This window comes from Spinacia oleracea, chromosome 2, assembly GCF_020520425.1.
Source record: "Spinacia oleracea cultivar Varoflay chromosome 2, BTI_SOV_V1, whole genome shotgun sequence".
Lineage (NCBI taxonomy): Eukaryota > Viridiplantae > Streptophyta > Magnoliopsida > Caryophyllales > Amaranthaceae > Spinacia > Spinacia oleracea.
Genome location: NC_079488.1, coordinates 36,318,351 through 36,324,624, shown reverse-complemented (window position 1 = coordinate 36,324,624; position 6,274 = coordinate 36,318,351). Strand labels below are relative to the sequence as shown.

Sequence of the window (6,274 nt, the reverse complement as noted above, 5' to 3'; positions counted from 1 at the left end):
GAGTTTCACCAAAACTAACATGTACTCACAATTATTTGTGTACCTTACCCCTTTAGGATCAATAAGTCACTAGTAGAAAAAATCACATTTGCAGCGCGGGTAAAACAGGCTTTTTGCAGCGTTTTTGCACGCTGCAATTGTGATGGTTGCAAATGCCGTAAATTTTTTTGCAGCGATCATAGACGCTGCAAATAATAGGTTAATTGCAGCGCGGGTAGACCTGTATAAGTTGTAAATAGTGTATTAGTTGCAGCGCGGATCGACCCCTATAAGCTGCAAATAAAAAGTAGTTGTAGCGCCTTGTTGAGAAATACGCGTTGCAATTAGTTGTCATTTTGCAGCTTAGTGCTAGCACACGCGCTGCAAATAATTTTTTTTAAAAAAAAAAACTAAATATAATAGCTCCAATCAGATGCATATTTATCCCTGGACAATCCTATTATTTTTACAAAAAATTATAATAAAAACATTATAAATAGTTTAATAGGTTGCAAAAAATTTGCCATAATTTCCCTTGTAATTTGCGAAACCGGACAAAACGGGAATTTACAAAGACCTGTATATAAGACATAACATACATATATGTTCCAACAACCATATATATGCTCCAAGTAGCATCCAACGTCATATCCAACACATAACAAAAACATAAAACATAACATTACTAGACAACAAACTCATTCTCCTATCCGTTGCCCACCTTGCTCTATATAGCAGGAGAACACCTCTCTTTGAATGAGTGTCATCCTCCTCGTACCGAGCCCTGCAAAGAAATTAAACAAATAAATCAAGATGAGAGGTCGGGGGATTAGTACTTCCCGGATAATGAATTTAAAAAATGAACATATGAAAATTTACTTCCCCGACAAATAAACCAACATTGAATAACTTTAAAAAACGAATGTATGTTTTGCATTACCCCATTAAACACAATAAGTAAATATAGTATTTTATGACTTTATTCTTTGTTACTGGTTGTATTTCTATGTCGTTTGCATTACTACTTCAAAAGTTAAATTATTATGTCCATCAACTACTTTGTCTATGTGAACTAAAACACAGTCATGACAAAGAATATAATTTTCCAAAGAAGATCCAAGTCCAAAACGATTTGCCATTCGAAACTTGGGCTTTGGTTCTCATAAAGAAACTCAACAATCAACATAATTTCAGACTCTCGTAAGAGACAGGTGGCAAGTCAGATAGTGAAAATTTTCCAAGGTGGACGGACACACAAGTCTTTTCCAGGCTGTTTATATATTCTGAACCATTATCTATCCCCCTCCCCCAAATAAACAAACAAATAAATAAATAAGATATCAGGTCGACATTGATTACTAAGCATGTAGCGGTATGTTGCAATTATAGACAATAAGCTCCAGATCATCAATATACATAAGTCTAAATAATCTAGCTACACTATAATCTCAAAGCAACGGTTGATGGAGATAATTTTTGTTATTAGCTACATATAATTTAGAGGGACAACTACTACTATATAAGGAAGCACTACTACAAAAATGGTCTAAGAAACCATATATGTCACTTAATTGGTAACTTAGATAAAGAAACCATACAACTAAGAAATATAGTTTCTTAGAAAATCAATTTAAAATCAGGCGACAAAGAAATTTGGTCTCTCAGATATTCATTTATTCAAATAAAAACAAAGACACCATATTTTTAGCAGAACGGTATATTATGATTTCCGGAAAAAATAAAATGTTAAAATGAATATAATTATTTCACCCACTCCCTCCACTACCTATATCTAAGTATCTAACCGCCGCTTACCTTTTTAATGGAGTATCTCATTACTCTTACTTTTTAATGGAGTATCTCATTTACTCCATACAACTTAATGACACCTTTTATATCTATGCAAAATAGCCGTAATTCTACTACCTTACACTACCGCAATTATATCGACAACCCCACCAAGCCACCATTGCCAGGCAGCAATCACCATCAGACCAAACCTAATCATCCCGCCACCCTCTTCTTTGCACCTTGAGGTCAGTTAGATATTTGTCTCTCAGATATTCATTTATTCAAATAAAAACAAAGACACCATATTTTTAGCAGAACGGTATATTATGATTTCCGGAAAAAATAAAATGTTAAAATGAATATAATTATTTCACCCACTCCCTCCACTACCTATATCTAAGTATCTAACCGCCGCTTACCTTTTTAATGGAGTATCTCATTACTCTTACTTTTTAATGGAGTATCTCATTTACTCCATACAACTTAATGACACCTTTTATATCTATGCAAAATAGCCGTAATTCTACTACCTTACACTACCGCAATTATATCGACAACCCCACCAAGCCACCATTGCCAGGCAGCAATCACCATCAGACCAAACCTAATCATCCCGCCACCCTCTTCTTTGCACCTTGAGGTCAGTTAGAAGTATAAAACTAATCATAGATTGGAAACAAAGCAAAGACAAACAATAAAAGTTACCACTCAAATAACTATGGCCGAGGATTGCTGAAGAACTCTGAGCAATTGCATGTCCACACAGAACAACCACAGTTCTCACAGTATCGGGTGGCATCGCAGGAGAAACAAATTTGATTGGCTCTAAGAAATGCACCAGATAACACAAGAAGCAATACAACCTGCATATCTAACAATGTCAGTTTCTGAATGTGCCAGAGCACTAACATTGTATGCATTGAGCTGTGAATATGAGCACTAACCTGCATTGTTGACATCAGAGGTCCAGCGTCATCAGCTGCAACATACTGCCCAACAAGTTTACCCCTGAACAATCGAATCCTTCACAGCATTTAGCAAGTTCTGGTACTGTATTTGGTGATATTTTGGTTCCCTACACTTAACTGTCATCTCCACACTGAATTCCTGCTGCTGGTTATACAATGGCTCGAAGAACTGATTACCTGAACGGCTGCATCTGAATTATGTTCAAATAGGTCCAGGTACTCATCAACCTCTCCTCCTCCAGTTAAAAACCCATTTGTATTTAGGTTGTTGCTGTTCTTACCTGGGTTAAGTAGCAACCATGAAGCAGCTTCATTCTCATCCGCTTCCTGATCAGTGGTCTGATCATCTCCCTCAGGCAGGTCCAGGAATCCGTCTGAGGGGCCATAATTATAAACACAACCCACGGGCATGATTAGGACCCGCTGGTGGCGGCGGACCAAAAACAAACATTGAGAACGAAGCGATAATCAGATATGGGTGGCACGGGATTCAATTACACAAAAATCAAACAAATGAAATCGAGTAAATTCCAAAAACTCAATATGTTTTGCCATTTTCTATGGGGTGGTCCTAATTTGTGTCTAATATAAGAAACTGTATATCTGAACTCAAAAGATTCACATTCAAGACTAGTGTAGCTGACAACATTCCATGAACTAAGTTTTTGAAAAATTCACAATCTATCTTGATTACGTACGGGACTTGAGATTTTTCTGTCTGACAACCTAATTGTCTTCACACCCAAGTTATCTATCCCTTTTTTTTCCCTTTTCTATTGAGGTTATTAGAATTAGAAGTTTAATACAAGTACTAATTATACGAATCAAAGTTTAAATTTTTAACCCTGTTTTTTTTTTTGCATCACATAAGCTGGATCTTGTCTCCCATCCCATGTGATTTATGTGAAAAACAGAACTTCTAGCTTTAGTCTATCTGATGCATGAAATATCTCATATTGAAGTTAAGTGTCTTTTTAATAACTTTTTTTTGGATAATCTTTTTAAGTAAACCTTAACCTATATACTTTGCGTGATTGTTTATACTTTTATTTTTAAAACAAAATGATTATGCTTTCACTTTTCGTATTTAAACATTTGAATTATAGAACAGACTTACAGTAACCAAAAGAAGCAAATTATAAGCACTACTTTTTAGAACTCATTTATCAGATAGTGCTAAAAGAGCTACATATGATCTCAAGAGGAAAGGTCAACTGTCTTCTACAGTGGATAATTGTTAAAGTCTTCTCTTCCTCCTACATTTTGGACAGTTTACACTAATGGATGTGGAAATGGGAACAACTCCCATTGGACAGTTTGCATTAATGGATGTGGAAATGGGAATGTTAGACCTAATGGATTTGATACATTTTACCAGACCAACGGACATCCAAATAAACCTAGGAAAAAGATGAAAGCTGATTCAAGTACCAATGGTTCAGTTGGCTATAATCAATCTGTCGGCACAGCAAAGGTTACGAGGTCGTATAAGAAAAGAAAGGTTGAGAGTGGAGGTAATTTATCTGTAAATGGTAGTGAGTTTGGTGGTAAGGTTGTTACCGAAGCAATGCCCAAGGGAAACAGATGCACTGTACCCAGTTTTCTAACCCTAACAAATCCTCTGCTAGGCGACCTGTTCCTCCACTGATTGATATCAGAAGCTTGTTGATACAGAAGGCTAGAACAGAAATCCAGAAGAAACTGGCAGAGATAAAATCATCATCATCATCATCTGCTGAGAATGGCAAAAAGCTTCATAGGGAACCTAGCAAACCCGGAGAATCACGCAGAAGAGAAAATCTGGGTATCTCCCATTTGGATCCCAAGAAACTTGTCCACAGGAAAGAAATGTAATCATGATTCATGAATACTAGTTGATTTTCTATTAAATAAACACCTAAAATATGGGTCGGGGAGAATAAGGAACTAACACAGATTAAGGAGATGGGGAAAAAGCCGAGCTTAAAATATGGGTCGGGTAGAATAGATTCAACCGCCTATTGGCATTACTAATGACCTCAGACAAACAAACATCGAACAAACATCCAGGGATTAACTTCGACAAGGTGGCCAAAGTGAAATTTAAAGGCTATTTTTCGTATATGTTGAAACAAACAAATTAAAGGCTATTGTATTATGTATTGAGCAAAAGGGAATAGAAGTGAAAGTCGTGAAACAAATTATATCACAAGCCCTTCAACTCTATAGAAGAATGACCTGCTTCCAAAAATTTCCACATAAACCTAAAATACTCAAAATCTCAAATCCATACAGCTATGGAAAGCCATGCAAATCAAAGAGAATTATGAACATTCCCTCAACCAGCAAAGTTTGCACCTAATGATATAATAATGGAAAAACATGTGGATCTTGACAGGCACTCTTGTCCGACTAAGAAAATATCAATCATCCAACTATTCCAATACCCTTGCAAGGAGTTTAAGATCTCACATTTAACACTGCTCAAGCCCATATACTTGCTAATGGCTGCCATATTTTCCCGGCTAGCTACTGCTCAATTGACAAAATGAAGAAAAAGACAACTTCAGACACATAAAACTAAGTTCAATCTCGTGAACATATTACAGAACTCCAAATTAAATTAAAGGAGAATCCATGTTAAGAACTTTAACATGAGCCAAAGAAAGAATCCAACAGATCATAATTTCTGAAAACAGAAATCTTTCATGGCAAATTTCTACTCAAGTACTTCACCTCTGGCTCTGCCATTCTGGCTTGTAATTTATCTGTGTTTATTTGACAAACAATTACCACCTACTAATGAATAAAGAATACCACAACATTCAGCATTCAAATATAGGAAAATCAAACAAATAAACATACTGTGAATTCCAAATAACCTGAACCAATTTGACTCTAAATCAACAAATTTGACAGAAACATTAAAAAAACTAACCCTTAAATTACCAAATCCAATCTCTCAATTAACAGAACCCCACAAATTTACATCAAATTAACAACTAAAATGAATAACAATAAATCCCCAAAAATTAAGAAACCAAATCAACCAAACATCATAAATCATTTAAAATCGAAGAAAACAAAGAGTTTAAGAACTTATATTGAAACCCTACCACAATTGACGAAGTGAAGGTAGAACTTCAAGCGCAGTACAAGGTCGACGTCCTCTCTCTCATCCGCCATCTCTTTATCTCTCTGTAAATTGGGGTTGAAAATTCAACAAAAAATCGAAAGAGATGAACCCATTACATATTTCAAAATGATCGACAAACTTATCCAAAAAATGAGAAAGAAAACCAAAAACATTAGTGAGATTTGGGTATAGAAATATTAACCTATTGCAGGAGGGCCGGGGAGGCTTGCGCTACATCAGCAGTCGATCCACTCGTCTAGATTGTAATGAGAGCTGGAAGGAACCATATTGAAGCTCTTTCATAAACCCATTGAACGAATTGGCCATTGAACGAATTGGATGAAACAGAGAGATAATGAATTCTAGGGTTTGAAATGGACGGAGAGTTCTAGGGAGAGAGGAGACTTCACAATGTTTTTAG

General features: G+C 35.9%; 2 long non-coding RNA genes across 2 annotated transcripts; both read right to left on the bottom strand.

Moving 5' to 3' along the window:
* Positions 1 to 535: 535 nt before the first annotated feature.
* Positions 536 to 2,911, bottom strand: LOC130466878 (uncharacterized). The gene is made up of 3 exons (XR_008927025.1): positions 2,715 to 2,911; positions 2,476 to 2,633; positions 536 to 763 (listed from the first exon to the last, which is right to left on the bottom strand). It is a non-coding gene; the product is annotated as an uncharacterized lncRNA (long non-coding RNA).
* Positions 2,912 to 4,793: 1,882 nt separating this feature from the next.
* Positions 4,794 to 6,238, bottom strand: LOC130466879 (uncharacterized). Its single transcript, XR_008927026.1, has 3 exons — positions 6,056 to 6,238; positions 5,834 to 5,915; positions 4,794 to 5,249 (listed from the first exon to the last, which is right to left on the bottom strand). It is a non-coding gene; the product is annotated as an uncharacterized lncRNA (long non-coding RNA).
* Between the last annotated feature and the right edge of the window lie 36 nt (positions 6,239 to 6,274).